Genomic DNA, 11,986 nt, shown 5'->3' on the forward strand with positions numbered 1-11,986 from the left:
TTAGAAAGTTTTTGTTCCCTTGTATTTTTTCAGTCCTTTGAGAATCTTGGAAAATGTACTTTGGTCATATTCACCTCCTTCCCCAACTCACCTCAGACCTGCCACCACTTTACTAATCATCCAACTTCAGGACCTCTAAAAAACCAAAGAACCCCAACACCACCCCATCAGGTACAGTTGATACTGTGCAGATACTCTCGGATGTGGCCTTTCATTTGTAACAAGGTCCCCCACCCTGGACTGCACTTTTATAGAGTGAGAAGTTGTCAGTTGCCAACAGCTCCTTAGCTTTGCATGGGGCTTTGTGCCCACGCTCCCTTTCCATGCTAGGATTTTCTCTGGATCCTGTGTTTTAATTGAAATTTAAATTTTTTTTTCATTTTCCACAAAGAATTATATTAGGATTTTGATGAGAGGTTGTTTTCCACTTTCTTTGTAGATTTCTTTAGAATAGACATTTTATTTTTTCAGTATCTATCCTGAAAGTCCATGAGCATTTCCTCCTTTCCAGTGTTTTAAAGTTTTCTTTTTTTTAGATTTTTTAAAATTTATTTTATATAACCAAGTCCATTTAAATGAAAACAAACATTTATAGACAATATTTGGGAATATGGGCGTCGTTCTTTCCACAGTTTCTACTTTTATTATGTCCAGGGTTTCTAATACAGGCCATGACTGTACTCAATAGTATGCTTTTACATGCACAAAGCATATCTGGAGGGATAAAAAAAAAAAGAATTGATATCACTGTGTAATCAGTATCTAATCTTCTGTCCCTTTGATGTTGCTTTAAATACAACAGACCAGGTAGGTTAGATTGTTTTCTTTTAGTTCTAGAGGGTAGACATCCAAATGAAGGTGTCAGTACAATTAATTTCTTCAGAGATTGCTATTCTCAGCTTACACATCTTCTTGTGTACTCACACGGCCATTCTTCTATGCATTTAGATCCCTTGTATCTCTTCTGTGTGCATGCATTGTATACATGTGTGCTTGTGTGTGTACCCGTGAATGAGTCCATGCTTGCACTTGTGGAAGTTGGAGGTAAGTAGATGTTTGGTGTCTTTCTCTGACACTCTCCATCTTATTTTTTTTAAAGGTCTACTTGAATTACTTAAATTCATGCATATCTATTTGTGACTGTGAGAATTTATGTGTACCATGTGTATGCGTGAGGTCCCAGGATACCAGATTCTCTGACATTGGAGTTATGGGTAGTTTCAAGCTGCCCAGTGTGGGTGCTGGGAACTAAACTCAGTTCTTCGACAAAAGTGGCAAGTGCTCTTAACCACTATGCCATCTCTTCGTTTTTTTCTACCTAGTGTTTGAGACAGGATCTCTTTCTGAACCTGGAGCTCATTGCTTTGGTAAGACTGGCTGGCATGCAAGACCCCAGGATTTGCCTAGCTCTGTCCCAGACACTCCAGTGCTGAGTGTACTGATGTGTGTGCCACTTGGGTCAAGTGGGTGCTAATTTGGGTTTTCCTGTTTACGAAGCAAACATTTTCCTCACTAAGCTATCTCAAAGCCCCTTGACATCTCTTCTCATATCTATATTTCTCCTCTCAGAAGTATACTAATGAGATCAGCAAAGACTCAGAGGGCCGTCTTCTACAGCCTCTGGGTCTCTTCCTCTGTGTAGATCTCCCTTTTCTGCTATACTGTCCCAGAAATAATAGACACCTTGGTGTCCCTGATCAACAGTTTCTGTGTCTTCAACTCAGTGAAACTACTGGGCTCCTTCCCTAAGTGCTGCATACTGGACATTGCCTCAGGGCAGTAACCTTGAGCAATTGAAAGGTTCACTTTGTTCCAGACATGTGGGATTATACTCCTCCATAGTTTGCTGCTCAATGTCTGAAACCAGTTTGCATATATTTACTACAATGTAATCCTTACTGCTTCATCTTGACAAGAAGGATTGAATCATATTAACTAAATTTTAATTTTAACTTCACTAAAAAAAAAATCCTGCTGTTCTTAGCTTTTACGTGAACTAGGTAAATAGCATTAAAACAAGGCTGCAGCCAGAAGTTATTTGAAGAAATTACCTTATAGAGCATGTTCTATGCAGTTTGTTAGTACTTTTTAAAGATGGGATCATGCAATGTAGCCCTGGTTGTCTTTGAACTACTGGGATTTGGCAATTCTTCTGACTCATTTGGGATTAGAGACGTAGAGCACCACACTGGACTAAACTTTGTAAACGGTAATTTTTCCTTTATCTGCTGTTGTTTGTTGTTGTTTCCTATTCCTCTGTATTGGTGATTCTTGCCTTCAAACAGTCCTTACAAATAGCCCTCCTTCTCCATGGACACCATGTTCTTTCTGTCCTCAGATGGCAGAAGCTCAGCTCTGTATTCTGTGTTCCATTAGTCATAAACTGTGACATAGCTCAGATATCTTTGGCTGTGCTTTCCAATACCTTTTCCTATGATCTCCTACTAGTTAGCCTTCTCACCATCTTTTGAAGATATGACATTCCTTTGGGATTTTAGGTATGTACCTATGCTGCTGCCACAGGGTGTAATGTCCCTTGCCCTCACGAATCTTGGCTTCCCTTTAGAGATGAAAATAAGTGGCATGTTCAGCTTTGACTATATCAGGCATGCCCTTTTATTCTCATTCATTCATTTGGATGTTTCATGCCTTGCTGGGATTTCTAACAGCCTCACACACACACGCACATTTTATACCCACAGTGTAAACTCCTGAAGAGTAGAGAGAATTTATAGGTGCTTTTGATCCTGCTATCTCCACCCCCACTCATTTTTATGCTCATAATAAAAAAGGCACTAAAATATTTTTGCATGAATAAATGAGTAGAAGAGTAACATAGCACTGTAAAAATCTTAAAAAGGAACAACAACATGGGTTTGAGACTATAGCTCAAATGGTAGAATGCTTGCTTAGCATATAAAAAGCTCTGAGTTTAATCTCCAGAACTGGCATGGCTAAAGTAGACATGGTACCATATGACCATAATCTTAATGCTAGTGACGCTGAGGCAGGTAGTTCAAAAGGATACTAGAGACCCCAACTTAAAACAAAAAGACAAGAATTCTTAAGACTTACTGAATACATTTTTGCACTACACACCAACTATCTCATTTAATTCTCTTTCTATTTTAGAGGGATTGGGCTGGAGAGATGGCTCAGCCATTAAAGGCTAGGCCCACAACCAAAAATATTTTAGAGGGATCGACATTTAATTCTTTTCTAGATATAATAGGGAAGCCAGATGGGATGGCTTTTAAACGGAACATATCCATCAATATATCTATATATCTAGAGGTATAGAGCCAGGGAAGAAAGTAGGGCCACAGAGAGGAGCATTTTTCATGCCTGGACTCACACAGGAAACTGTAAACTTCAATAAGTTCACCAAGGAAATCTAAGGAAACTATTTTTGAGCTGTCCTTAAGGAAAGCAGGCCAAAGGGACAGTGGGAAAGCCCTCAGGAAGGAGAAGACAGACACATTTTTTTGTGAGGGCGCAGTAGCTAGCTTCTTTTATTCTTTGGAAGGAGATCCACCATTACCACCACCACCACTACCACCACTATCAACATCACCACCACCGCTACCACTGCCGCCGCCACCATCACCACCACCATCACCGCCACCCCTTATGTGTCTGGCCATGACTCTGCAATTACAGTACAAATTTTGAAGCTCATCAACATATGATATTTCCAACTCTTTATTCTGCTTCCTGGCTCCTGTTGGTCCTAGTCTTTAGCCTGAGGGAGTGGGCAAGTCTGTGGCCTAGGCATCTGTGTTTACTCAGGCAGAGGTAGTTTCTGCCTGAGACAGCACTCTTGGGGGTGGTGACAGTTTGTTCCAAGTCCACTGTTCCGTACTGCCAGCCCATCTCCCCTTAGCTGTTGTGTGGGAATACATCTTTAACTTCTTTCTGGTGTTTTGTGAATGATAAGCCTGAATTTGAAGAATTCTGCCATAATCCACCCAGGCCACGATAGCAAAATACCATAGATTGAGTTGTTTATCAACAACAGAAATTTATTGCTCACAGTTCTGAAGGCTGGGAATTCCAAGATAAAGTCATTATCAGGGGGAGGGTCTGCAGGGAACTAATGTCTTCTTGTTAAGCTCTCACATGGAGGAAGAAGAGAAGGAAATCTCTGTAGTCTTTTGTAAGGACACAACGTTATTAATTGCTCATGCCGTCACGTTGCGAATTAAGTTTGAACATAAGAATTTAGCATGGATACAAATGATTTATAGGAGGTTTCTAGGGAGGTGGATTATTTTTCTTTTAACCTACTTTCTTATTTTTTCCTCTTCCACTCTTCATTTACCCTTCTTCCTTTCATGCGTTCTCTTCCTTCCCTTTCATTCTTCTTCCAAGTTTATTGGGGCCTCTTCTTCAAGTCAAGATTATGGTGGTTACTGATTTATTGGTACCTTTGATGCCTGGCCTACTTCATCTCTTCCAGTTGGAGTAAAGAAATTTTCCTTTGCCTGAGGGCACATTAGCCTTTCACTGCTTTTCAGCTGACCATTCTTTGGACTCCTGTTTTTTTTTTTTTTTTTTTTTTTTTTTTTTTTTTTTGAGGGGGTGATAAAGTAAGTGCTCATATGGCTCCCAGAGAGTCTGAGGACTCCTTTTACTCATAACTAGGGGTTTACTGGAGACACCCAGAGCCTCCTCAGGTTCATGGCTCTTGAAGAAGGCTGTTGGGATCTGACTGGATAGTGGATTGGTGACCTCATGTTATTAAGAGTTAGGGGAGGAGTTAAACAAAAAAACTTCTCATTTAGTTTTTGTAGTAACAAACTATAATAGCTAGGTTTGGTCATCCTTTATTTATCTTGAAACTGAGTCTCCGAGGAGCTAACTTGTTTAAAATCACACACAACTATCAAATAGGAGTAGGGGGATCCCTTTATTTAAGACTGGCTATTTCCAGAGCCTGTGTTCTCCCCCATCTCATTTTCTCTTTCTCTCTTTCCAGGCAAAAATCTGTCTATTCTGCTCAAGCTGGCTTTGAGATCACATTCCCCCTTGCTTTCATTTAATTTTTTTTAGAAAGGAGTCTGTCTGCATAACCCTGGCTGTGCTGTCCTGGAACTCACTATGTAGACAAGGCAGACCTCAAACTCACAGATCTCTACCTGCCTTTGCCTTCTGAGTGCTGAGATTAAAGCCATTTGTCACCATTTGCAGCTGAGCCTGTGTTCTTAACACGGCCAAGTTAAGTTAGGTCAATTTGATTGTAAGTAAATAAAGGATTAAAAGCCTCAGAACACCAAATACAATTTTCTTGCTGCTGACCTTAGCCATTGAGAAGCTTTTAAAATTTAATTTTAATGTGTGTGTGTGTGTGTGTGTGTGTGTGTGTGTGTGTGTGTGCGCACATGTGACATGGCGCTTGTGTAGAGGACAAATTTTGGGTGTTGGTTCTATTGTTTGAACCTAGGACTTCAGACTTGGTTGAGGATGCAATTACCACTGGACCATCTCCTCTGCCTAAGGTATTTGTTAACGGAAAAAAAAAAAAAAAACAACAACAACAAAAAAAACCCATGTTTTGATTTTTTATTTTTTATAAAAGTTTCTAAGATCTTATCATTTTCAGAGATATTGTTACCCCCCTGAATTGTGTCTTTGTGGACAGGAACTGGACAACTCACTATTGAGTTCTGGCAGGTGCAAGTAGGACTCTTGGAAGGAAAGGAATACTTGCCAGTTGAGGAGTACATGTCCCCATGTTCTGGTCAACAGAGTCATAGGAAGTTCAGATGCTATTACAATGTAGGAGAAAGACTTTGAGACAAGTTCTTTTCGTTTGCCAAAGGCTTTCCTAATGAGACCAAGTCTGGGCAGTGTTTCTTTTCTTGACTGAGTAAGAAGCTTGGCATGTGGGCATCTGGCTCCCAGAAGAGGCCTGCAGCCCACTCCTAGATGGTGCTAGTCAGAGCTCTCCCGTGAGTACAATAATTACCAACTCATTATTGAAATGAGCTTTGGAAGAAAATTTGTTCAAAGGGTTATATCCTGGGAACTTGTGCTATCCCAGTGTTATTAAAACCTAGCTGCTATTTTTCCAAATTAGGCAAATGTTAGAGGAAATGAAATATAAACAAAGGTTAATTTCAGCTCCCTGACATTTGACTTACATTAGCTCTATGTTATTTTATATTCCTTTAAAAGCCCAACTCTAAAAAGTAAACATACAGATTGATTTTTTTCTTTTGAAATCAATAATGGGCCTTTAAACTCATGTCTCAGAAACAAAGCATGGATGTGGAATTTGCTTCTAATATCTAAATGATAACTTCTTAAATGCATTTTTTTTTAGTAAAAAGCAACCACTGAACAGATCCTTCCATGCAGGGCTGGACATAGTTATGAAGGAGGCTACAAAAAGCTACTTCAGCAATTTTCTTCATTTCCTCATTCCTGCTTATATTCAGCTTGCTCCCACATATTACTACTCAATCTCCCCTGCTATGGTAGCATGCTGGTTAGTTGCCTAATTCCTGTCTTTTTCAAGAATTTAACATCTGGCCAAATCCCCTGCCTCAGAGCCTTCTACTTGGCTTCTTGGCCACCTCCTGCCATTCTCTTCCTTTCCTTATAAACTGGTCCTGATTCTTTACTATTTCTTCTGGTTTGGTATATATTCTACATGAATTAAAACCTTGCTATAACATATATTGTACCAGAGGCAACAATAAGTGCCTGATAAAAGAATAGATTTGAGGAATACTGATGATCAAATGGCATTTTCTTTATTACTCCTAAGTCCTTCTGGTATGAAAACTTTCAGATATACCAAAAAGTACAGAAGGGAAAGAATACATGATCCAGCTTTAATGGTTATCAACATATAGCTATTATTCTCTAATTCATGTAATGGGGGAGGTCTTTCTTTATGCTGTGAATATATGTTTCTCTTATTGGTTGATGAATAAAGCTGTTTCGGCCAATGGACAGGCAGGATTTAGCCAGGCGGGAAATCCAAATAGGGACACAGAAAGGTAATAGGTAAAGTCAGAGAGCTGCCATGGGTAGGCAGGATGTCCAGACGTTACCAGTAAGTAAAGGCCACATGGAGATACACAGATTAATAGGAATGGGTTAATGATTAAGAAAGAGCTAGCCATGAAGAAGCTTGAGCCAATGACCTTTTGGGCATTGACCAACCCTTTCACAGGGATTGCATATCAGATATCCTGCTTATCTTATAAGGAAGAAGAGGGGGGTCACAATTCTCTGTCTGTCTGTCTGTCTGTCTCTCATTCTCTCTCTCTCTCTCTCTCTCTCTCTCTCTCTCTCTCTCTCTCTCCCTGCGATGACCTGAGACCTGGGCATCATCCTGCATGGCAGTATCCTGCACCTCCAAGGGCAGAAGACCATGACAGCACTTTACCTTTCTGTGTGTGAGTATTCTCTAAATAAATATTTACTTTTCTTTTACTTGGGCATTGGTGAACTTCCTTAATCAGCCCTTTAAAGAAACACATACAATTCTTTAAAGAAACACATACAATTCATTAAGTTGTCTTAGGGGCTATGATTTAAAAAGATTTAGAAGTTCAGATCTTGGGCTGGAGAGATGGCTCATTGGTTAAGAACACTAGCTGGTCTTCAGAGGTCCTGAGTTCAATTTACAGGAACCACATGATGGCTCACAATTATCTGTAATGACATCTGGTGCCCCCTTCTGGCCTGCAGGGATACATGCAGACAGAACACTGTTTACACAAGAAATAAATAAATCTTAGAAGTCCAGATCTGGTCAAATTTGTTGATAATACATCAGGATTTATTATTCTAAGCTTGAACAGTCTCTCTACCTCCACTACTGTTTAGTGCTTGTCTTCTTCCTCATGTACTCTGGGTTTTATTTGCGGGTTTCTGGCTTTCTAGGGCCTGTTTCTTTAACTTCCTGTCAGAATACAAACCCTGGCTCACAAAGCCAGAAACTAGATTCAGCTAATTAGTACCTACTATCTGTGGTGCTGCCTGATGAATGACTTTAATATACTCCTTATCTACTACTCAAGTAATTCTCACAATCCTGTTGGATTCATATTATGATTGATTTTAGCTCCTGAGTGTTCCGTACACAGTTTATTCCAGGCTCTTGTGGATTTTTGTAAACACAGCTCTAATCCTGGTGTTATGAAAGAGGGAGCAGGTTGAATTCCATTCCACCCCACATTTTCTTTAATCAATGGGTCTCTTGCTTCTTCTTTCTTTCTTCCTTTTAAGAAAATAATTCTCGACCTTTACCACCTTCATGCCAAAGGACATTTCCATTCTTTTGGGGTCCTGACCTCTTCTAGGTAGCAGTCGCTAAATCTACTGATCTGTAAAAGCATGATCTGTAGAAGCATACCACAGTTTGAATGGGTGACCACCCAGTGGCATGATAAGTCTCCTGTACCACAGGTTTTCTCTCTTTGCCTTAGTGACAGTCAGCTAATTCCTATTTGATGTAAATGGAACCACTCTCAAGTTCAGCCTATTGGCCTGACCTAAACAACTTACACATGGGCTTGCTCACTGTGGAGCTGTAGCGACTGCAGGAGTCACCAGCACCCAAGGAGCTTCTTTGTTTCATGTAATCTTGTTTTTCATTTCCTGTATCTGGTATCTAGTTGCTGTTAAAAAGACAGTTGTTCTTATGACGGAGCACCCTGTAGGTTCTTATATTATGTGCAAAGGATTCTCTTATTTCTATAACTTACAAAGGAGAAAAGACCAACATACCCTAATTCTTGCCTTAGACTAACAGCTGCTGTCAGTTTCCCAAATAATTTCTCTCCTTAAAAGGAAGTGTTCTTAAAATATTCCTAATAATAATGTTAATTATTATCAATAATGTCAAAATTCCTTAAACATTCAGGCCTTCAATTTTTTTTTTGAGAGAGAGGGTTTCTCTGTGTAGTTTATTTTTTTTTATTGTTTTAATTTTTGTTTTACATATCGATCCCAGTTCCCTTTCCCTCCCTCCCTTCCTCCCTCCTTTCTTTCCTTTTTCCCTCTCCCCCCTCACATGCACCTGGACCACCCACTCCACATGTAGGGTGATGTCTTCCAGGAGGAGTCATCTAAATCTGTCAAGTCATTTGAAGTAGGGACAATGACTTCTCTCCTGTCTCTAGGTTAAGGGAGTATCCCTCCATGGGGGATGTGTCTGCAAGGTCCAAGGTCCTTTTGTGCACCAGGGATACATCCTGGTTCCACTGTCTGAGGTCCCTTAGACTGTTCAGGCCTTCTGGCTGAGATCCATATTCAGGGGACCTGAGTCAGTCCCATGCTGGATTCCCAGCTATCAGTCTGGGGGGCCCATTAGCTCCTCCTTGTTCAGGTCAGCTGTCTCTATGTGTTTCTGCAACCTGGTCTTGTTCTCCCTCTCTGCATCTGGATTCTAGTTCGACTCAGTGTTTAGTTGTGGGTGTTTGCTTCTGTTTCCAACAGGTACTAGATGAGGGCTCCATGATGGTGGATAAGTTAGTCGCTGATCTCATTATCAGGGAAGGGCAGTTATGGGAGCCTTTCCACTGTTGCTCAAATTGTTAGTTGTCAGCAGTCTTGTAGGTCTCTGGACTTTTCTTTAGGTTCAGTTTTCTTTTCAATCCTGTAATGGCTCCCTCCCTCCATCTGTCTCCCTCTTTGTGTAGTTTTGGAGCCTATTCTGGAACTTGCTCTATAGACCAGGCTGGCCTTGAACTCACAGAGATCTGCCTGCTTCTGCCTCCCGAGTACTGGGAGAAAAGGCGTGTGCCATCTCTGCACAGCCAGGTTTGTAAATGTAAAGTCAGCATGAAGTTCCTGTAAAAATCATGTAGTCTGAGTTGTGCTGGCCAACTCCTTCCACGCATGAGGCCTGCCCTGAGGTGTGATTGATAAACCTAGTACCCCTCAATTGAAGAAAGATGGATTTTCCCTCTCCTAGCACATATAAATTGCAAATAACTTCTTTGCAAGGGGTGAGACTTTGTGCCTACGTCTCCTCCCCGGTGCTGGGCTTTTGTCTGGTTTGATCTTGTACAGGTCTTGTGTGTGCTGCCACACTCTGAGTTCATATGTGTATCAGAAGATGCTGTTTCCTTGGGGTCATCTACCACCTCTGGCTCTTTTTTTTTGAGACAGGATGTCTCTGTAAAGCTTTGTAGACCAGGCTGGCCTGGAACTCACAGAGATCCACCTGCCTCTGCCTCATGAGTGCTGGAATTAAAGCAGTGTGCCTCCACTGCCAGCTCACCTCAGTCTCTTAACAATCTCTCTGCTTCCTCTTCCGCATAACTCCCCGAGCCCTGGGGGAAAGCTTTCATTTTCTTATCAGTGTCTTTCTTAAGTTAGACTTTGAAAATTTGGTTGTCTCATTAGCCACTATTACTTCTTCTTTTTAAAATAAATGTGTTTATTAATTTTACTTCATGGCTACAGTTTCCCCTCCTTCCTCTCTTCCCAGTCCCTCCCTCATAACCCCTTCTGTTTCTACCCCACCCTAATCCACTCCTCCTCCAGGTCTCCCATGGGTATCAACAAAGCATGGCATAAGACGTTCCATGTATTAAGGCCAGGCAAGGTGATACAGTATGAGGAGTAGGGTCCCATAAGCCTAAAAGTAAATGTGTCAGAGACAGCCCCTGCTCCCAGTGTTAGGAGTCTCTCAAGAAGACCAAGCCACACAACTGGAACATACAGGAAGAAGGTGTAAATCAATTCCATGATGTCTCCCTATTTTTTAATTCCTCTGTGTGTGTGTGTATACATATGTGTGATGTGTGTGTGTGTGTGTGATGAGAGTTGTGTGTGTGTATGGGTGTGTGTTGTGTGTGTGTATGGGTATGTGTTGTGGTGGGGTTATGTGTGTGTATGGGTGTTGTGTGTGTGTGTGTGTGTGTGAGGTATGTGTATATGGGTGTGTATGGGTTTGTGTGGTGAGGTTGTATGTGTGTATGGGTGTGTGGTGTGGTGTGGTGGAGGTGGTGTGTGTGTGTGTAGGCCAGGGCTTGATGTTGGGTGCTTCTTCAGTTGCTCTCTACCTTACATTTTGACACAAGGTATTTATCTCAGTGAGTCAGAGCTTGCTGATTCAGCTAGACAGGCTGATCACCAAGCCCTTAGGGATCCTTTGGTTTCTGCCTCTAAGGCACTGGAAATACAGGTCCATGCTGTCATGCCTGACTTTAAGATGGCTGCTAAGTATCAAACTCAGGTCCTCATGGTTAAGAGGCAATCACTTTACTGGTTGAGCCATCTTTCTAGCCCCCACTTTTACAAATTTTGCTTTTCATGTTTCATCTAAGAACTCTTTATTGTACCTCAAGTCAAAAACTTTTTATGTTTTCACTGATTCATTTTGAGTGAAATTCATATACTTTTTCACTGTATCATTGTCTCTGTATTTCCATAAAAGTTCGATATAGCTGTGTCATGGTAAACATACCTGTAATCCTAGTTACACCTGAAGCTTTGGCAAGAGGAATACATGCCTAAGCACAGAGCATGTTCAAAGACGGTTTGGAAACTTAGCAAAGCAAAACCACAACAAACCAAGCATAGACAGTGCTTTCCTGCATAGGCAAGGTTCTAAATTCCCAGGCATGCAAAAAAACCTATCAATAAGCTCATCACATACACGTGGTTTTCTTTCCAAATTCTCTTGTGTTCCACTATTTATGTATCTAGTTCAACACTGCTATTAATTACTGTTGTTTTAATAAAAATATTAAAATCATATATTGCCCTCCAACCTCATGCTTATTTTTAAATTTAAAAAAAACACTTTTATTTGTTTCACTTTTTTCATATACATTTAAAATTAGCTTGCCAATCTCTACAAAATAGACGCTGGGATTTTGATTGGAACTGTGTTGAAAGCATAGATTAATTTGAAAAGAAGTGGTAAAGTAATAAGTTGAGTATTTCGCTTCATGAACTGGCATACATCTCCATTTATTAAGATTCTTTTACCTTTAGCATCAATAATAGTGAGAAT

This window comes from Phodopus roborovskii, unplaced genomic scaffold, assembly GCF_943737965.1.
Source record: "Phodopus roborovskii unplaced genomic scaffold, PHOROB, whole genome shotgun sequence".
NCBI lineage: Eukaryota > Metazoa > Chordata > Mammalia > Rodentia > Cricetidae > Phodopus > Phodopus roborovskii.